Source organism: Amblyomma maculatum, chromosome 3, assembly GCF_055883805.1.
Source record: "Amblyomma maculatum isolate TAMU_Amacu chromosome 3, ASM5588380v1, whole genome shotgun sequence".
Taxonomy (NCBI): Eukaryota; Metazoa; Arthropoda; class Arachnida; order Ixodida; family Ixodidae; genus Amblyomma; species Amblyomma maculatum.
This window is the reverse complement of record NC_139346.1, coordinates 175229531-175251637: the sequence shown is the minus strand read 5'-3', so window position 1 is coordinate 175251637 and position 22107 is coordinate 175229531. Positions and strand designations below refer to the sequence as shown.

General features: G+C 47.2%; 1 protein-coding gene across 1 annotated transcript in view; it reads left to right on the top strand.

Annotated features, from left to right (window-relative positions):
* The first annotated feature begins 14189 nt into the window (after positions 1-14189).
* LOC146197018 (uncharacterized) overlaps positions 14190-22107 on the top strand; it is a 330602-nt gene continuing 322684 nt past the window's right edge. Inside the window, exon 1 of the mRNA XM_084598725.1 lies at positions 14190-14825. The gene's annotated coding sequence lies outside the window, so the exon portion shown is untranslated. The remainder of the gene's footprint in view (positions 14826-22107) is intronic.

Below are 22107 nucleotides of genomic sequence, written 5' to 3'. Positions count from 1 at the left end.
GGCTGTTCTAGCCATTATCCAGTATGTAACTGAAAAGTGAACATTCACAACACAGTTATTGTGGCCTCTGTCTGAAGACGTTATTCTCCATCAGTGGGCGATAATCGAGTCAGTCTATTGCAGAGCATAGCGACTGTATTTCGGCAATATAAATACAAGGTATGCTTATATGCGAAAGTAACGCTGTATGCTATGTGGTGCACCGTGCAGGTGGCTACGGTTAAGTCTCTATAGATTCACTTGTAGATGCAAGCGATGCACTTTCTTCGGGCAGATGAGGCTTTCTTTCACCCGAACTAAGAAGTTTCTCCCCGGTTTGCTCTCTGGCACATGCATGAAAATTCATAAATTCGTAATCCTTAGGTGGAATGTCGCATCGGAGAGACAATTTTTCGCTTTCTGAACAATGTGATAAACGGCCGTTTAAAATTATCCTCAGCTATTTTCTTTTCTTTTATTTTTGCAGAAAACGTCCTCCTCAGATCTATCACTAGAATGATGTCTACAGGCGCAATTTTTTTTTCTATAATATATATTTCCATATCGACAGTAAGAGCAACGAGCGAGGAGAAAGGTCTGTAAGGCGGGTTTGCAACAAAACTAAACCTTGTTGGCCCGTGATGTTCTTCTCCTTTTCGTAAAATCCGCTGGCCAATTATTTCCTGCACTGAATCGATCAATCAATCGAATAACCGACCAATCCTCGTCACGTACTCGGCGAGCGAGAACAGATCTTCCGCGCTCTGGATGCGAACGCCACACGGTATCCCTTCCTCGAGCCTCTCTTGAGAGACGCAGTTATACCACCTAATGAGGCGTGACACACGTACCACCAAAGGAACTGTACTCTCTCTCCGCCAGAACCGCTGCTGTACGGACGGGTTTTCGAAAGCCAGTGCACCGCTCGTGGCACGACCACGTGTTTAATGGGTTTTTGCGCTGTCGGCCATCAAGGGCGTTCTTCCTCGGAGCTTCTTCAGCGTTTGACTTGAGTTTTATGGCATGCACTGGGTGCCGTTAATCTCTTGCAGTACCCATATAAAGTCGGCTCAAATGCCGGATGTGGCCCCGTACATTGCTTCTCCCCCGCTATCGGGGATTCTTGTCCATGTGGGCGCACGTATCCGTACTGTGTGGTTGCTGTGAGCACCGTTACGATCGTAACGTGAACTCCGGAATCGTTAAGCGACACGAAAGCGCCTTGTGGTAGCGTTAGAGTCCATGGCAGTATAAAGCGGCCTTTTTAGATGCCCAGGAGAAGAATAGCTTGAAAATCGTGCACGTCTTCTTAGGTATATGGTTGTACGGTTATATGTGAGCACACATAATGCATCATTAAGCACCCCCCCCCCCCCCCCCTCTTTTTTGCAACAGCAACAAGACGCCACTGCCGTCTCCTCAGTGTAATTCGCTTCATTGGGTTCAATGTGTTCATGCCAACTGCTGAAGACGACTCATGATAGTGCAGCCTGGGAGGGTACAGGAAACTTGCTTGCATTATGTGGCGTTAGAACAGGGGGGGGGGGGGGGGGGGGGGGGGGGGGGGGGGGGCGGTCATTTTTAGTACACTTCATGACGGCCTGTGTATTTTGGCTGTCTGACTGTTCTGGCTAGCTGACTAAGCCAGGCTCCCAGCCGAGCTGAACTATAGGTACAGCGTGGGCCAGCTCCCGTAGTACGTGGTGTATCGCGGTCTCCGTCGACTGCGTGTACGTCTTAATTTCCGGCTTCTGCTTCGATATATACTCGTGACGTGATGAAGAGGCTTAGTTGAGCTGCACGTCTGCGTCGCGTCACACTCCAGGAGAGCGTGAAGTTTATAAAGAATCCGGAACTCGCCTCTTTCGGAAGATGCGCGCCGCCTTGTGCGCTGACGTGACCTCAGTTCCGGTAGAGCGGAGAGGCGGCGAAAGCCACTCGTCCGCGGGTTCGACAGGGTCAGAATTGGAGGATGTGAGAAGAAGAAAATGAAAGAGGGAGTTTGTTTCCGACTCTGTACATTTGTGTGTTAAAATATTTCTTTCTTGAGGGGCCATTCTGTTGGCTCCTCATCGCGGAGCGCTCGCGAAAGGATGTTCTGTAGCCTTCGCTAGTGAGAGCGTTCTGCCAGAAAGTTTAGTGAGGGGCTTTCTCTACGCTGATCAGTGGCAGCATCGGCTGGTAAACGTGTCGTAAGTGACTTTCGAAAGTTTCAACTGACGGTCCGAAGGCTGTCTATAAGGGGTGTATTTGCTTCATAAGGAAGTTGCAGGGCAAGAAAAGTTGCCCGTTTACACGCTGGTAAAAATAAATGTAGCCCCCCTCTCCCCCCCCCTTTCCGAAAAACAAAGAAAGAAAGTTTCGGAGAAATAATACGACGCAGTAATTGTATCACCTCTCGGTGGACATTTAATGACATTTATCATGAAAGAAAGAAAGAAAGAAAGAAAGAAAGAAAGAAAGAAAGAAAGAAAGAAAGAAAGAAAGAAAGAAAGAAAGAAAGAAAGAAAGAAAGAAAGAAAGAAAGAAAGAAAGAAAGAATCAAAGTTAGTTTCGCAGAAATAATACGACGCAGTAATTGTGTCACCTCTCGGTGGACATTTAAACGACGACGTGAGGGATGGAATGAAGGACAGAGACTGAGTGCAGCACAGTGAAGTGCTCGGAAATATTTCGTAAGACCACGTGGGCTTCTTTGACGTGCACTGACATCACACCGTCGGGTGCTTTTCAGTTTCACCTCCATCGGAGCGCAGCCGACTGTATCTGCCTCGTCTTCGTCGCGGGAAAAAGACATAAACCAACGAGTCTTTTTTTTCTCTCTCACTCTCTTTTCCCTCACTTATTTATTTATTTATAAATTTATTTATTTGCGCGAAACATGCCGAAACATAACTAGCTCTGCCCGAGCACAAACCCCGAAGGTGTGCAGTTCAATTAAGAACGCGTGCTGCCCACCTTCCGCAACAAACCCTGCGAACGCAAACGATCGTAAAAAACGACCGGTGCCGCGGGCTCCTTTCTCTGCCAGGGTCAAGCAAGTTCCGATCGGAAGAGCAAGATGGATACAGGCCTAGCGAGGAAGGAAAGGGGTTTCTAGGCACCGGTGGCCTACCCTCCCCCGTCCCCACCCTAAGTCCGGACTCGACTCATAAACACGGCGTCGTGTCGGTGAGACCATGTGGCCGGCGATGAGCCGAGCAAGAAGGAAGAGCTCGTTAGGAGAATGAAGAGAAGACAGAAGGGGCTGTTTTGCTCCGAAAAAAAAAAAAGAAAAAAGAAAGGAAGCAAACGGCGGCCGTCGGTGCGTTGGCCCGGAGAGTTTCTTTTCTCCGCTGGCCAGTTATGATGGCGGGAGCGCTCGAGAGGCATTCGTTCCGGTGTGGAGCTTCCGCATACTGCTCGCGAGCTGAGCGGCGTTCGGCGATGTGTGAGGTGCGCGCGAAGTAACGATGGCAGTAGCATAATTGGCTCCAGAGTAACGTTGTTTCCTCTGCGATGTACCGTGAATGTTGTTCGCTGCGTGTGGATTGGTGAGGTATGCAGCTGCCCTCGAATACTGCTGGATTAGGTCTGCCAGTCGGTCTCTCAAAGCTGGTGATACTGTCTTTGACTAATGCGGATACTTGCTAGCATCAGATAACGCCCGCAACAAGGGCTGGTGAGGTTCTAATCAAGACTCAGTACTTTCATGACTCGTTTCGATCTCACTCGATCATTTCGATTATTACGGCTTTCGGATTATAAGCAGCTGTATTCTTTGCTGTGCGTGCGTTTCGGTGAATCCCTGATGTGTATGCGCAATAAGTCGCGAATGTGATCAGTTAACCCGATGTGCAAAATATTATTTATTTAATTAAAATATTAAATATTAATATTTATAATAAATATTAAGTTAAATATTAAATAATATTAAATATTAAATAATTAGTTAAATATTAGTAGTTAATTCAGTAACTCTAAATCAATTTAAGGGAATTAAAAAGATGCAGATATATTTGAAGTTAAGAAGAACGTTGAAAATAATTTAGTTGCTGTCCACTGGTAAAGGAAATAAAAAGGCACGAGATTCCAAACACATAGATGCAAACGTAAACGTTCATGTCGCGCCGCAACGCATAGCCACGGCTGCAGAACTGAGCAAGTTGGTGAACTAGCTGTTCACATTCCGATTTTCGTTTGGTTTCAAGCACGCGAGGCGAATATTTCAGAGTTAATTAATATCCGTGCAATATTATTCTAGGTAAAATAATAGAAAGACGTGCCACCGCGTATCTGCAATGAGAATTAACCTGAACGTCCCGCTTATTAGTAAGCACGGATGGGTAACTGCAATCTAAGTGGAGATATGTAGTTTGCCGGAGGAGTACTATATATAGGGTTGTTCGTTTTCGGTTAAAACCCGATTTTACCCGGTTTTTGCACCCCCGAACATGTTCCTAAAAAAAAATCGGGTTGAACTCGATTTTTAACGGTTTCATGAACAACTGCGCCCATGGAACTTGTTGAAAGCTCGTCTGAAGACACCAAATCAGAAGCTATTCTTCGAGCGATACTTTCTTATAAAGAGGTTCTTTATGTGAAGGCAATCTTAATGAGATATGCACTCGAACCACATCCAGATGCCCAGAAAACGCTTGAAAGCAGAAAACCTCTGATGCCAAGCTTTGATCACCTCGTAAACGTCAAGCTACAGCAGACTGTCAACGAGGTTTACATCGATCGAGCAAAAGGTATTTTGTCTATGTTACCTAAGAGCAGTGCCACATTAGTAAAAACTTTTTTGTCAAGAGTTTTGCGTGAAAATTCCCACAAAAAGGGGGGCTGCACTTTGAAACCGAACGTCTCAGACAAAGAAGAAAACCAGTTGCCAATGTGTAAACTGAGTGCCTTACTCGATCCATTCTAAAATCGGCTGCTGAGTCAGTCGTTTGATGACTGCCGACCACTCTTTATTTCTGTGACTGGCGATGTAGGCTCGCTTCACGAGGAGTTTAACGAGTACTTGCTGGAAGCTAGCCCCAAGAATGAAAGCGTTGAAGTGATGGACTATTGGAACGAAGCAACTACCTAGTGTCACGGGCAGAGGCATATTATTTTATATTTTTTTCTGGTAGAATCACCATAATATATGTGTGCTACCCAAGACCAGCAACTGCAGCGTTGACATTGTTGTGTCTAGCTAATTTCAACTGTGACTTTGAGCGAACGTTCTCTCAGCTAAGCTACCTCCCGAGACCGGACAGATCTAAAATGGAAACCGAAATATTGCTCATGCAGATGACCATGCATGCTAATAAGGACGTGCAGAACGTCGATCACCAGCTCACGCGAATAAAATGTTTCTTGTCCAGAAATTTGACCGTTTCATATCACTGCGAGTAATAATTACGACAGAAGCGCCGAGTTATGAAAGACGTTCTTGAAAACAACCCAAAACATAACCCTAATTATTACCCACCGATTAGGGCAAATCGAATAAATGATTAGTTTGAATTTCGGAGTGTTCGCACAAAAAAATAAAACGATTTCTCTCCTATTATCGAAAAATAACGCCCGATTTTCACAGCACGAATTTAAAAATATATATATAAAACTCGAAAACGAATAACCCTAACTAATATAGTGCAGACGTATAGCGGTTTGCCGGACCCCTCCTGCGCTAGCGCATTGACAGGAGTGGGTACAATCGCGACCCCTGCGCCTGCGTGGGAGGGTGTCGGTAAACCGGTATACGTAAAAAAAAAAAAAAAAAAAAAAAAAAAAAAAAAAAAAAAAAAAAAAAAAAAAAAGAGTACGTCTTCGGCAAGCTAGATATATCTCTATTAGCTACGCAATTATTAGTGTAAACAGTGCACTCCGTATTCACTAAGTGCGGGCCGTGTTACTATAACTAAATGCCATCAATCTATTTCACTTACGCGTGCAAATGAAGGCATAGTGTCAACTTTTGATTGGAAACAAGGGGAAGTATCTTCCATACCTAAAGATGAATTTTTATTTTATTTTTATTTATTTACAGAAGACTGCTGGCTTTATTGCAAAGCCTTAAGCAGGAGTGGGTGTAAAATACACTTTGACAAAAAGAAAACCTCCCTGAGGTACACGCAGCTCAGCACACAATACCGAAAAAAAATGAACGACGAAAAGAAACAACATTATACAATATTAGACGACGCCTGGCGTCAAAATGAGCACTGGGAAAAAAAAAAAAAAAGAAAAAAAACCGTAGAACTAACCCCTCCAGTGCAGTTGTGATCTGCTAGTTTACTTCGAACGCGATAGATGGCGCCAACGTGCGGCTCAGCAAGGCAAGCGCACCGCAAGGGTGTTTCTCTGCCTGTCTGCAATGTCAAGTGAGAAAGCTCCCCACGAACATGCAGGGAAAGCTTGCACTACAGCGTTTGGAGCGGATGTGTGGGCGACCCGATGAGGCAAGGTATAACCATTTTGATGTGTACTTTGGGCAGTTTACAAACGTTTACAATTGTGTGCTTTTTTTTTTAATTTAAGTTATAGTGCTTGAAAATACTGGGAAGGGATGACCTATTCGAAGGATAGTCGACAGCATTCAATAGGAAGTTTCAGCATGGAGCCATTCACAAAAGCCAAGAAAAGCTTTATAAACACCAAAACCCCGAAAATGATGACTTTTTCTGCTTCCTGCAGGCGCACCGGACAATGAGTGGTGTGTAATACAGGTCACGGTATGCACTGCAGTGTAAACATTTCAGTTCATGGTGGTATGCTAAAACCTCTAAACAAATAAGGATATTTGGAATTTCTGTATTCAAGGGGGAGGAAAGGAGAGGGGCGTAAATAGTCCCGTGCTGTGTTACGCACAAGAGCAAGGAAAGGAGGGCGCGCTCGTATCGGTAACGTCCAATTCAAATGTGGCTGCGCTTTGTACGGCATTGGTCGCCAACTACACAACCGTCATCTGAACCCAAGAGCAGCAGCCGTTCTCGCTCTCACTGGGCCCTTTAAAGGTAATAATTTATTCTAGGAACAAGTCTCTAGACCCTATTCATCATCAGGTTTAGCAGGTGGCAGCTGTGGCAACCCTGCATTCTGGAGACGCCATAACGTTGGGCGAATCGAAATTAAAAGCACATTAAAAATTTTTCCGGCCGTGCCCCGTGTGACGTCACTCACTCCTCGCGCATGCGCAGCTTTGCTTATCGGAGGCTCCGTGAAATGGCTCAGCGACTAGCGTAGTGTTGTTTCCGCAACAAAAGCATTTTAGTCGAGAGAGGTCAAGTTGTCCGAAAGAGGCCTCGTGATCTCGTGACGTCGCACACTCGCCGACCAATCAACACCACGCGAACTTGTGATGTCAAGCTTTCGAGAATCTAAAGAATTTCGCCACCGCCGAGTTGGCAGGTGGCGGTTGGAAGGTGACAAGGTAGCGTTAAGCAGGGTTGCATGCGATAGCATCCATAGGGTCGCACCTCAGTCATACAGCATGCACGATACCATTAGAGTCCACTTTTCGAGAAAAATCCTCTGTCAAGTGCCACAGAAGTCCTGATTGGTCCTGAAAGGCCAGTAGATATCGTGGCAACAAGCTGTCCACCAAACAACAAGCGCTCAGCCAAGTCATGTGACATGCGCATGTCATCAACTTCTCGACAATAAGGAAATTTCGTCCCAGAGTTTGCAGGCGGCCTAGCAAGCGTTGGCATGGCAGAATTCTGCGAGGCTGTGACGAAATTCACCGAGCCTCCAAATCAGCGAACAAAGCGTCTTTGAAGAAAGCAAAGCACTTTCGCTAAAAAGAAAAAGGTGGTCAAGCGGATGGGAACCACAGCCGTTTGAGTCGCGAACCGTGCGCGCTACCCCTTTACCACTAAGGATGGTTGACTTAGTGCGATAGTTGAGAGTCGTAACGCGGCCGCGTCGTGCTGCAGAGTAGACAGCAACCGCAAATTAGCTGACATCAACACTTATTTCGAATTAAGGTCACAATTATCGCTACTAAGGAGCCCTTTTAAGTACCATTATTACTCAGCTATACTGCTATGTTAAGTTACTGCTGTGTTATTACTCTATGTTATTGCTATGTTATTACTCAGCTATGCTATGTTAAGTGAGAATTTAGGCTTACTGCAGAGCACTTCTAATTAGCAATAATAGTAGTTCCGTTCACCACTTAGCAAAATTGTACGCGGCAGCGCTGTCGTACCATCTCTTAAGAATATTTCAGCATTCCTTAAGTTCTTCAGCTTTATTGAACCTTACAAGCACTTTACCTGCGTGCTTTAAATTGCTGATATTCATTCTTCTTTTCTAGAGCCGGCTAAGTTGGTGACTGAGTATTGTCAGATCTAGCGCGACAAGCCGTCCTCGTGGCTGTGGCGAATCTGATTTGTGTTATGTACCTGTATAAATTTGTCAAATAATTGTTTTACAACTATTATTATTGTTTTACATGTTATTTTATTTCAAGTGTTTAGGTATCGCATATTACTCTGCCCCGCCCACTCCTAACGTGTAATACACTATCAGCTTAAAAAGCTTTACACACCCGAAAGAGTAGCTAGGACAGTAACACTGCTCTTAACTTGTTATTAATTAAAGCTCCCGTCGCACCAGAAACCTCGCGTTCTGTGGAATATTTTGCTTTTGTTCGAGGGATGTCATATGACCTCGTGATGCCATTAAATTCTCAACCAATCAGAGCACTACAATCAGGTAACAAGGTCACGGGACCGAATCACTAAGGGCTGATTGTTTCCAGAGGTGTGCGTGTCACGATATGGGAGGGGGGAGGGGGGGGTATGAACGAAAGGGCACCACCAATGCCCCCCTCCCCCTCCCCCTCCGCTCTGTCCGTTACCAGTTTTGGTTTCAAGAGGGACAAACACATATACTCAAATGCTATATCGAATGCAGGACCGGGTGTCTCACCGGCGATAGAACCACGCCTAATCAGCCTCCGGCCGGAGGCACAACACAGGAATCGAGAATTATAGCACAATGATTTCATTAGCAGAGAAAATCGACACGAGAAAACCGAACCGTTCAAGAACCCCGGTTGGTCGAAATTTCCGGAGTCCTCCACTACGACGTCTCTCATAGTCTGAGTCGCTTTGGAACGTTAAACCCCAAAAACCAAATCAAACCAAATCTTTTCTGTTGTGAGCTTTGTGAAAGACGCATTTCCTTATACAAAGTGACAGTAACTTAAATGAGACGAAAACAATGAATTATACAGCAGCATTTTCACATTTACGTGGAGGATGCGTTTGTGATCGTAAAGTGATCCTATAGTATATACAACCAGGAACGTTACGAATAGTATGTCATTTCTGTGCTCGTCCTATGTCACTTCCTCATTTAAAAATGCATTGAAGAAAGGGAGTTAACTACATCTATTTTAAAATTAATAATAACATCGGTATTTTAAACAACCCTTTTCTTGGGACGGTAAATTATGGCCTTAGTTTAAGAACTACTAAACGCTAAACCTTTTTGTGTCACCTAGAGCGTTAAACCGCTATATGGCGCCAACTGCGATACCTCAACCTAACCTGCTTGCCGTAAACTTCCTCCGCCTTCGCAGTAATTATCTCTCACCACGCATAACACGCATCACGGCAGGCGCTTTCTCTGCGATGACTATACGATGACGGCGACCCGTGTTCGGCGGCGGCGGGCGGTGGTGAATGAACCACGCTCCGTCGCTCTTGCACGTCGGTCGGACGGGAGGCGAAAAAGAAATGCTCTCCTTCTTCGACACGCGGAAGAAGGAATTGCCGCTGCTTTGCTGTGAGGCCTGCGCTTTAAGTGCGCGATGCAATTATTTCTTTGCAAGTTGCTCCGTGATAAATTGAGGGTTGTACTCCCGGTTTCGAGAGCGCTGAAAGTAACTTTTTTTTTTTTTTTTTTCCTTTCGGTCCGTTCATCAGTGGCGTTGGTATTCCACTCCGCCATCATTTACCATTTGCAAGGAATTTATACACTGTTGAACACAGCCTGAGGCTACTGCCGCGCGTTGTAAGCGCGTTTGCTTCGGCTTCGGTAACTACTACAGAACTGTGTCAAAAATACAAATTATGCTGTAGTTCTGTCGTAACCATCAGATTTTTCTGTAGTTCTGTAGTACTTTTCTGTAGTTCTGTAGTTTTTCTGCGGTATATTTCTGTTGTCTGTAGTTCTGTAGCACTTTTCTGTTGTAACTACAGAAATTTCTGATGTTACGACAGAATGTTCTGTTGTCAAAACAGGTTTCCCGTCAAAGACCGCACAGAAATTATGTCATCAGAAAATTTTCTGTAGTTTTTTCCGACTCGCACTTTCACGTACCATTGGACTGCCAGTCGAAACGATCGCTTTATTTGCCTTGCATTACTGCCCGAGTCAAGCGGCCTTCTGTTTCGAGTTGGTGAGATTTTTATTCTGTACGGTTTTCTGTATTTTTCGTTTCACCAGCAATATTTACGAAACCTCTAAATAAGTTCCATTTTCTGCAAGTTTTTTTTTGTTAGGTGAAAGAAGTTGTTGCCGCTGCATTCACAAACGAGTCTGTAAACGGTGCGTTAGTATGTACATGCAGTCACAGAGAGTGCTACTTTCTGCATTTTTATTTTTTACTTTTTTTTTCAGGGGACGGAAGTTAAAGCCGCCGAGATCACAAAAAAAAAAAAAAAAAAAAGGTCTGTAACAGAGCACGCGTTAGTGAGTGCATGCAGTCCCAAAGAGTGAGGAGGAGGTGTTAAGCGGAAACATTTTGTATAAGAACGCTCAGACGCTCAGCACCCCTTACCAAGAATCTTGTCCGATCTTGTCTGTGCCGTCGCTTTGAGTGGTTGAGCTGCTACACCACGCGCGGGTTTTTCCGAAGATTCTTTCAAGGCTCCAGCCAACAGAAAGCTATGAATACTATAACTCACCATGACCTCTTGTAGTGCTTTAAGATTAAAAAAAAAAAAAAAAAAAAGAAGAGGAAATACCACACAGGATTGCAAAAGGCCGGTTTCGAACCTGGGTCCTAAATTTAGTGTTCTGTACCCGAGTGTTTGAGCCACTCCTTGTTTTTTTTTCTTTATTGCCAAATTTATGTGTAAATTTCTATATGTGTAAAATCTGATTATAGTGTTTGAGCCACTTCGATCGGTTCTTTTTTAACCATGGTATTTATTACACGCTATATATATATATATATATATATATATATATATATATATATATATATATATATATATATATATATATATATATATATATATATATGAAGGAAAGAACCCAACAGTCGGCGAGGCCAAGGAAAGCGTTGGGGATGGTACTTTATGTCTTTTCTTTTTTTTTTTTTTTTTTTTAATGTTTACTTGATATATATGTATATATATTTTATTGCTGGCTTGACAAGGACTGTACAACGTATGTTACTCACTATAATCCGATCTAAAAGAAGGAAGGGTCCATGGCGTGAGCATTGGAATGCGGACCCTGGTGTTAGTTGGCTGTAGACATGGCAGTGCACTGATCGATTGGTCGGCGGATTCTGTGACGTCACCCGCCTTAAAGTTGTTTGCTTTTATGGGTATGCACCGTACTTCTTGCGTTATTTTTGTCATCATCAGAAAGTGTCTTTGATATGTTATGCCCACACATTTTTGTGCTGTTTATTAGGTTGTGGCTGGGTATTTTGTACAGCGTGACACGCTGCTGTTTGTAGGGGACGAGGTCCAGTCAAGCTGCGAAAAGCGGCTTTTTACCTCGTCTCCACCATGTTCAATGGAAATAAATTTTTTTTTTTTTAATTTTTTAAATTACTGAGTGCATGCAAGGTGCCGAGGTCGGTTCTCGGGACCACGGAAGCAGTAAATAACATATTCGGGGACTACGTTCGAACATCCTGTTTTGTGGTCGTTGTCTTATTTTCGTAATGACACGTGTTGTAGGAAAGAGGGAGGGAATGGTCGTTTGGGACAAAACTTAGCGGAAGATGAAATAATGTGTGTGTCGCGTCTGCAGAGAAATTGTTTTATTTTCTAGCTTTACATAGCTTTTGCATAAATGAAAACTCGAAATCAATTTAACAATATTTGAATTACTCAACAAAACTAATTGCAATGTAATTTATTTACTTTTTAAAAGTAATTTTACCGGGGGGGGGGGGGGGGTAGAGAGAGTTTTCTCTCGGTGAAGTAAGTGTTCACTTGCACGCTTAACGATAGCGTTGGCGTTGGTCCGGGAGCTCAGGTTGCATGTTGCTTGGCTTTCCGCAGCGAAAGCAGAAAGCCGGACTTTGCTTATTGGACTCGAAGTGTTGCTAGAAACGCAATATTTATATATAGGCTTCCGTGAAGCGAAGAGCTGGTATGACTGAGTCAGTTGCAAGAGCTTCTCCTTATATTTTTGAAGCTACGTCTACCATCCGAGATATCCTCACCGCGTTGGCAGCTGCTGCTCGCACTGACTGCCTACGAACCGAACACGACAGAACCTTTGAAGCAAGCGACGTCCATATTGCAAGGCCTGTTAGTACTTTCTCGGAGAAACAAATGACCTTGGCAGAATAGCTCTCAGGACTCTAGTTCCTAAGCCGGGACGAAGATATCGTGGCTCAAGAGGCCCGGGTCACGTAACCACTCCACAGAGAAACCCGAGAGAAACCCGAGAGAACCCCCCCCCCCCCTGCGAGAGAGTCCGGATGTCACTCACTTGGATTGGAAACAGCGTTTCTGGATTTCTGGAACCGCGGAGTTCACTGAGGTACGACATGCGGTGTAAAACGCAAAAGAATAAAAATAAAATTCTATGTTCTCACTTGAAATCAGACTTCGACGCCTAGCAGCAGTTGTTGAACAGTCTTGTCCTCGACGCCGAAGAATGTAGCCAGTTGTAACGTAACTGAGGTGCGATTCACAATCAGAATTTATCGCATTAATACGCAATCGTTTTACACCAGGATCGTATACACGAGAAGGTCCTCAAATCCGGGACAAAAACTGGATCACTGCAGCCGCATCAGAAGAAACAATGGTGGTGTTCTCACCCTGAACAGTGGCGGAATTATAGATATCGAGACACCCCACATCAGGGCTCAAACAAGCGGATAGAAGATGGGTCTCGGGCAACCGAACAGGGGAACCTCTGACGCCCTGACCCGGACCCCCTACTCTACATTTTCGTGAGTGGCTGGCCTGGAAAACTCAGGTCGACCAGCCAATTGTCCGCTTGCTCATCACAAGAACTTCTCCGTGGTTTGTTATTTGGCCATAAATGAAGCCGTCTAAGGCAGACTAAATTGAATGATATATGGGAGGCCATTGTATGCAGCGGATATAGGTTGTTTCCTGTTGGTGATAATTGTGAAACAGTACGCATAACATTGGAACAAAAACGGAAAAGGCGGGACGGATAAGAGCGCTTTGTCTGAGACGATGATGGTCTTCTTTCTCTTCAAGAGTAGTAATTGGGAACTTATTATCCATACAAGAAGGAAGTAAAAAGATGTTTTTGCCAGCCGCGGTACCTGGTATTCCGATATCGGAAGCATCTGAAATGGGAGGGGGGAGAAAGGGACACGGATCAGAAAATGAAAGGAGTGAACGCGGACAGGGTCTTTTCGATAGCATTCGCATCAATCTGAGCATACAACAGCATTCTCAGCGGCCAAGGGTTCACGGTGGTGGTTTTCGCTGTCCGCGCTCCCTCCACAAATTCTCCTTGACGGCTATTCCAGTGGCAAAAGCAATGCGAAACTAATGGTTACGTGAGAAGCGACACTTGGCATCGCCGGCTTCTGTTAGAAAACACTGTTCGCTACTCAATAGAATGCACTAAATAGTTGGACTGCTGACTCCAGCCTTTCGTACGGGTACACCATCATGCATCGCTGCTTTGCCAGAGGTAGACGTCGGTGCAAGCTGCACAGATCCATTTGAGCGGGCTCCCTTTATCCAAGTGCGGCACGTGCTCGGCCACGGATGCGGACCGCTTGCTCCAAAACCTCCGCAAGGTGGTCGGCGGCGGGCAGCACGGGTGAAGGAGAGAGCGAGGGCGCCGATGCGTACCTTACGTGCACAGTACACATGCCGGTGCGTAGCTCACCTCCCCCTCTGTGCCCCCGCCGCCGCCGCCGTTACGTCACGCGCACGCTGGGGAACCGGTTTCACCCCCACACTCTCATCTCCTCTCCCGCAGCAGGGAAAGCGGTCTGCTCGCTCCCACCACCAGCGTCGGCGGGGCCAAGGAGTCCGCCGAAGGAGTCGCTCCACAAACAGTCGGTGTGCTGCCAGCCGCAGCCATGGCATGCAGGCCACCTCCTCGTCCCACGACGCGGCCGCCACAGCTGCTGAAACGCTGTTGAGACCACCGGTCACTCCTTCTTCCTGGACCGGTGCGCGCAACCCGGCGCCGCGTGGATTGGCTGCCCGCTGGCGGACCGTTCGACGACCAACACTGCCGCTTGTCTCTTCTCGTGCCGCCAACGGCGGATTATCATCTCACCACCGGCAACGCTCGCCGCCGCGTTAGCTTTGACGTCGCCGACCAGCGGTGCCTCGTTTCTTGATCTGTGCGCGCGAACTGTGGACTCTGCGACGACGGGCCCAGGGTTGTGACGACGACGCTTTGGTGGTTGCTGCGGGTTCGCGTTTTTTTCTCTTTTACGGTCGCCCGAAACCCCTTCCCTTCCTGCTGAGGGTTCGCGCCGGCGCGGACTCTCGCGGGGGAAGTAGGAGGAGGGCTACTGCGCCTCCCGGATTTTTCAAAGCCTTCATCGTCAACGACCACCTACACCGGCGACACCATCGGGGTTGTGCTCGCGTTTTCGACGTGACCGCGCTTTCTCGTCGTCTTCGACGGACGTCGGCTCCTGCCGGGGCCTCGGCTAGGTGAGTAACCGTTCTCTTTCCCTCAGAGTGCGTTGTTTGGTGTGCGATGTTTCTTACCGTATTCTGTCACACACGTCCAGTTAGGTGCTCCGAAAAGACCCTCATGCTGAGTTGAGCTCGGGGGTTGACGTTATGTCGGGGAAAAGAATGTTTAAAACGTATCTCTTTCTGAACGGGGTTACTTTCCGCGTTGTAGTTGGCAGCTACACTGTTACCGTGTTGAGGTTGTAGAAAATTAATGGCAAAAGTTTCGCCTGTGTGAGGAACTCTGTTCAGGAAAATGAGCGCCTCATTCCTGCTGATTTCTGATCGCCATGTCCACCAGTTGCGGATATGTAGACAGAGTTGTTTTCTTTTTATTTTAAAGGAATGTTCTTGACCGCGTCCCTAGACTAAGTTGACAGTCTTGTCAAGGACGGAAATTCTTCAAAACCCGCTTAGACAATCTTTGAATTACCAGATGGCTCGCCGACGTATACTGTGACGTAGTTGCAGGCGCGTATCGCTTGCTGTGACCATATTTAGATTCGATCCTCGTAAAGGTCGCACCGTTCGCCCGTTTTCGATGTGGCGTTCGCGTGCCGCTTATGACCAGATGGACATGCTGGCTGCACTCTCAATACGTTTTTCTTTTTCATCAGAGAAACTCCTCACGTTCGTGCAGGTTTTTGGCTTCGATCGAGACGTCTCAAGCCTCAGGAACAAGAAAAAAAAAAGTTGTAACTTAAATGGTGGACGTTTGCTCTTTGAATATATCCTAATCGCTGCTCATGGCTCCGCGGTATCTTGCTAAGCCGGCTTGTTGTAATAGCCGAAGTAATTTTGCAAGTTCTTGTACTCTTTCTTGTCGCTGCCAGCCAGGTTTCTTTCGTCTCCGACCGGAATACGCCCCTGACTCGCGATGAACATCTCTACACTACCGGTGTATTAATGAAATGCGTCGGCGTCAGGCGCAGCAAAGCACGGCCGACGAAATCCCGCGGTCTTTCGGAGACATGTTGCTGGACAGCCTACTTTGTATTCCCTGAGGAACGGTCGTTCGGAGCTCGCTCGCATCAGGCTCTCGAAAGATCCTGTACGCGTGCTGTTGGATGTGACTGCCGTGATGCATGTGGAGGTTCATAACAAGTAGTTTTCAGTCATATGATTTTTAAGAACCCGCTGTTAGTATCTAGATTTCGTGTCATTGATCGTCAACTGCGTTGCAAATACCGCCACAAAACCAAACACGTGCTGTCAACTGTTATAATATATTTTTTCATAAGTCCGGCGTAGTTTGAGGCCATAATTATTTCTCATGACAAGCTTCTAACCTAACACGCATTCGTGGAATAGTTTTTTGTTTTTGTTTTTGTTATCTTCCTTCGACATAATTACCGGCTGTTGAGGAAAAGGCTGTGGTACGGCCTAGAGACCATAGGGGGTGGGTATAGCACTGGGTTACGTACACGCATATCTGAATATGCAAGCAGCGTTTATTGGCGGTTACTTCGCCCAGAACGTGCGTTTGAGACGTTAACTGCGTGGGCGGAGAGCGTGAATTGCGATCCCGCGTATGTAGCGGACTGGTACGCGGCCAGAATATATGTTAGAAGGAGTGGAGTGCACACGTTGCATCACTCAGTGCGTTGGCGCCGAGGTTGCCTTGCACTACGGACATGTCAAATCCGCGCTTTCACCGCTCCTCGCGGACGAATCGTATACATATACAAGTTCATATCTACTCGCATCTGTTAGCTCGCGGGTCAGCAAACGTCCATGCATTGATTGAGCTCGCAGCAAGCATTGGCTATTCGATTATGTTTGCGCACATTTGAAGCGTATGGCTTAGCAAACATCGTCTAAATTTATTCGTAATAGGGGCATGTGACGATATAACGACATGTATACTGCAATACGTAGGTAGGCCTCTGCTACTGCTTCGCCTTACCTACAGCAAGGAAACGTTAGTAGCTACTGAGTTATTACGATAGAACACGTAGATACGTGCACGCAGATTCTCATTTTGGAGTACTTGTGCTGAATTAGTGTTAACTGATATCCGTGTCTATGCTGTATAATGGGGTAGCGTCGAATTCTCGTACACGCAGGACTTTCTGGACACACTTTTGTATATCGTCTGAATTACACGAAGGCTCATCACCTAAATAGCCCTTGCAGGGCGGGTCGCTGTAACTCCAAAGAAGATTATTATCCTAATTATTATTATACTAACTTTATGTTTTACGCTTTTACATGACTAAGTCTTTTTATCAATCAGTTTATTGCGTTCATTTAATTAATTTATTCACATTGTTACAATTGCAGGACAAATAAATTTTTATGGGAACCCCGTCATCAGTTGCTCAAAGCAGTTTTTTGTATTTTTTTTTTTCGTTTTTGTCTAAAACGCTGCGTCACTTTGAACGTTCGAAAAAACGCTAATCCGTCTCGATAGCGCCTCCAAATTTACGCCTCATGCCGGCGGCACGGCCAGGCGCACGCACACGGCGAACAGCTGTTGGCAGATCGCCTTCCTTCCGACTGCTGTCCTCGTTTCCTCCACGTCGGCGGCATCGAACGAGGGGAGTTTTCTCCGCCTCTACACGCCGGTCGGCTCCGGCGTCTCAGCCACGTGAGGCGCTGTTGCCGGTGCGCTCAATATGCACCGGCTCTTGGCGCGTCCCGTGGTGTGGAGGGAGCGAGGCCGGTTGGCCAGCTAGTCGACCGCGGGCTCCCGCTTTCTCTTTGTTCCGCCGAGAAGACAATGGGCGAGCAGGGCGCCCCGTTCCCGTTAGTTGACTTCGCCGCCGAAGCCCCGTAGGCCTTGCGCAGAGTTCACGCGTCGAGGCCAAAAAGCCGTCTTTGGCTTTGTGTGTGCACGTGTCTGTGTGTGCTTTCAAGACCCCATCCTTCCGGTCAGGCCGCTTCGGGAAACGGGCGCTGTGCACCGTGCATTTCGGACTGCACTTGTTGATGTGAAAGTTAAACTTGACCTCTCTCATGTGTGCGAGTGAAATAAGGCAGTTGTTCACATCACGCTTCTAATCGAAATTCGCCAGACGCACGTTCCGCAGACTTTTGTCCCCCGAAGCACTGCCAGAAAGTTCCCTAGCCACATCGCGCGCTTGCTACCTGTCCAGAGGGAGAGCTTGCGGTGCCACAGCAATTAATAGGATGCTTACCCTGTCTACTAAAACTGGTGATATCTATTGAATGTATCCGCCCCGCTATAGCAACTGCTAACTAACTCGTCGATGTCCCTGTACGTTAACTCCGTGCAGCGCCGATTCGTTCTGGGTGATGCGGACATGGAAGACTCGTAGATAAAGGTAGATATGTCTGACTCGTAGATAAAGGTAGATATGTCTGAGCTAAAAGTCTGTAGCAGCAAGACTTACTGTTGTCCTTCCGGTCGAACTTCGTGCTAGATTATCCCCGTGTGCCTCAGCTACTGCTCTCTGCGGATGGGGCTTCGTTCGCAACCGCTCTTGCGAGCGTGAATGAACCGCCCTGGGCATTCGCCCTACATTTGGGCTTCGTGTCCACGTGCGCATACGCGGGTAACACGGTGTTTCGTAAGTGGACACGCGTAGTACGTGGCTAGCGGCGTCATCGTTCGTCGTAAATACCGTGTTTTTTATTTATATTATTCATACGTAGCGTGAAACGCTTTGTTTCTTTGCCCTTGTTTTTGTCTCGGCGTTCCGACGTCCCGCGCTCTGGCCTCTATTCGGATGACTGGAGCTTATACGAAACGCAAGGTGCGCGTGCTTGAGACACTAACATCCTGCTTGACGAATCCCTTGCGATCCGCGCGCGAATTCGCCGCGTGTGTGGCTCGTTCATTCCCGCTAGATGTAGGCGTCGCTCTTTGGAGTGTCGTGGGATGCGGTATGCAAAAGTGCCGTGCGTTAAAAGGTTCCCGAAGAAGGCTAATTATAAGATTGCCTTAATGGGTGTTGCAATGTTTCAGGTAATGAGGTAGTGATTTAATTTGCATGGGAAGCATTACGGCATACACTCACATCACCGTTTCTCCGCGGTGGTGCATCCATAGTTTCGTCCTAGCCCCTCCACCCTCCAAAGCACGCCTAGGTTCCGCCACCTGACCCTGATGTGGCCGGTCGTCTTCAGACCGAGGCCGAACGGGGGCTTTCGCCAAGCACGAATTTCTGGAATTCTTGCTTGCCCGCTGCTATACCGTATAGAGGCGAGAGGGGAAGAGGGATGGAGGGTGCGAAGTGAGGAGGTGAGGGATGTTTAGTGGATTTCTCGCTTTCTTTTTCTTTAACTTTTATAGTCTCACTGCGATGCAACTTCTGTACGGTAGCCCTCGGGTCAGAGCCACATATACCGGACGACAAAAATAAAAAGAAACATTAACGTGGGCACGCGCTCTCCTTGTGCAGTTATCAGCACCTATTCCCCCCACTGCGTTCCGCCTCTTGTATGCGCCGCCGCTCCTAGCTGTCTCTGCCACCGCCAGGTAGGGCTGCCGCCAACGTGCTACGAGCATCATAATTCACGCGTGCGGGTGGCGAGCTTTAACTCAGCGCAGAGTAGTTGCTTTAGGTCTTATCTTTTGCTTTCCGCCCTTTTTCCATCTCCTGTGGCCGGACTGCGCAGGAGGCGGGCAGGCGGTCGGCCAGTTCCGCGGCTTCGCCTCCTCCTCGGTGGGGGGTGGGGCACCCATAGAGTGAGAGCACAAAAGGCGGGAAGCCAGGAACCCCGAAGAGCTCCGGGTGCCGCCGTCGGCTCTTCTTTGCTGTGCTTTCCGTTTGTTGAAGGGAAATAGCCGGCGTGGTTGATGTAAGGAAAAATAACAAAGAGGGTCCATGGAAGAATTTCTCGGTTAAACAGAGAGTGCAAAGGAGGCCGTTGAAACTGCAGCACTTCATCGCCACCTCGCCGCGTTACATTTATTGTGGTCATCAATAGGAAAGGGGGAGGGGCAGCAGTCTTCCTTTCTTTTATTAAGTGCAGTGGCGGACAGAATATCGACAACGCTTCCGTGTTGAAGGTCTTCGATCGCACAGCGTTCGCATATAAATGTACGCTGTCTTTTTGTAGAAGGACAAAAGTAAATATTACTTGCATGTGCATCAAAAAATCATTTAAGCATCCGCTACTTTTCGCTAGATGATGCGTAGGAAGACTTTGACCGCCGAAGCTTGGTCCGTATTCTTTTGTTTGTCCAATTAATTAGTACATGTTCTCAAAACACAGAAGCAGGTATCGAAAACAGTTAGGAAACAAACAGTTCTCGTTCATAACTTCGATATTTGTGTGTGTGTGTGTGTGTGTGTGTGTGTGTGTGTGTGTGTGTGTGTGTGTGTGTGTGTGTGTGTGTGTGTGTGTGTGTGTGTGTGTGTGTGTGTGTGTGTGTGTGTGTGTGTGTGTGTGTGTGTGTGTGTGTGTGTGTGTGTGTGTGTGTGTGTGCGCGCGTGTGTGTGTGTGTGTGTGTGTGTGTGTGTGTGTGTGTGTGTGTGTGTGTGTGTGTGTGTGTGTGTGTGTGTGTGTGTGTGTGTGTGTGTGTGTGTGTGTGTGTGTGTGTGTGTGTGTGTGTGTGTGTGTGTGTGTGTGTGTGTGTGTGTGTGTGTGTGTGCTCACCACTGTCTTTGCAAAAATGGGAATCCGCCCACACCTTTCGGAACTGTCTATGTAATTGGCGATCAAGAAAACGTGCATCTGCTTGTAGCACAGGCATAGCCCACTTCAGTCATGTGTTGCACTCTTAGCTACATTCCCAATCACAAGATGCATCATCTGTGTCAACCATGCGCATATATGGACATAACACGTCGGCAGCTCGAAAGAGTTGCATGAAGTTGTGCATCATGTCTTGACGCATTATAAATGGGAGAAGGCACTTACACTCACATGGAAACAAATAGCGGGTGGGGAAGGAGAGGGGGAAGTCAAACATGTGACGCGATGCAACCGGAAGATGCTTGTGTAGTAATGACATCGTACAGAGTGGAGGAAACCAACCGCGGCTCCCCCAAGCACATTTCCGCAGCGAAACAGAGTTTAGCTGCCGCATATAAGCTGGAGGACAGTGCTGCGTTAAATTCGTGGCGAGCATTGCGTCGCCGCCGCGTGTGCGAACACATTTCACTACTGCGCAGCGCCCGCGAGCGCGGTCAAGTCGTTAGCCGCTCGACTCGCGCGCGCACTCCTCCCCTTCTTCTGGGCCGGTCAGCGTGGAAGCGGACCCCTCGGGGCCGATTATGTTTGATCTTGGTGGCAGCATTCCGGCGTTTCCTTCTATCGGCCGACCGTTGTATATACTGTGTCCCTCTCCTCCGTCTGTCTCGTTTTCTTCTTCCCTTTTCCGGACTCCTTTCCCGTCATCTGTCTCTACACGGCTTCTATGTACGCTTTCTCCGCGCCGTTTTTCTCCGTATGTACATTTTACCTTGAGGTTGTGCCTTTGGAGGTTATGAATTTTGCCGAGCTTTTCTGCTTTTTGTTGTAGGTTCGCTTTCACTTTAACTTGTCCACGGCGCACTCTTCTGCGGGCAGGAATGCACGCGCTTGAACTTGGTACTGGGCGGACACGGAGCGAGAGCAGGGGAAGAAACTGGCTCGTTCCGTTTTGGCCCGCGCTGTTCCTTCTTCAGTGGGCGCGAGTTTCTGTGTGCGCTTTCTGGTTTGGGATGGAACGCGGCGCTGAAGAGGAGGGGTGCTGGAGGAACGGCTACGCAGTGACAGCAAAGTATAGAAAAGAGCGAAAGGTTCGGGCAGAGGCGTAGGGTGCGGTTGTTCTTGGGCCGCTTTGCTGGAGTCGAGCGGCGAAAGAAAAAGGGAAATAAAAATGCTAAGCGCGCGAAAACCGGCAGTGCGCCCTTCGTTTCGCTCCAGTCGTCCTTAGAAATTGTTTTAGCGATCGAACTTCACCTTTGGACAATGATCTCGTGTAGCCGTGCCGGTTCATCAGTCCGTTTAATCTTTGCTGTTTCAGCCCTAATGACTTTTGAAACGAGTTGAACGAGAAAGGAAGCCGAATGGATCGAGAAACGTTTAGAACGATGCACATTCCGAATACGGATTCCTCTCGACTCCTGTTACCTCCCCCCCCCCCCCCCTTTTTTTTTTTGTTGCGTCTTTTTGGGTTTTTCTAGTGTATACATCTGGCGCCTGAATGTTTGTATTAGCTGAAAACAGCTAAAGCGTGCTACTAGTTAAAGGTACTGGTTAAAATAATGCAATTAGTATCGTGATTAGTGCATCATATGCGAACAAAGAGGTAACACGGTCTTTTTCGCATGATGAGATGTTGTTATAGAATATGAATCAT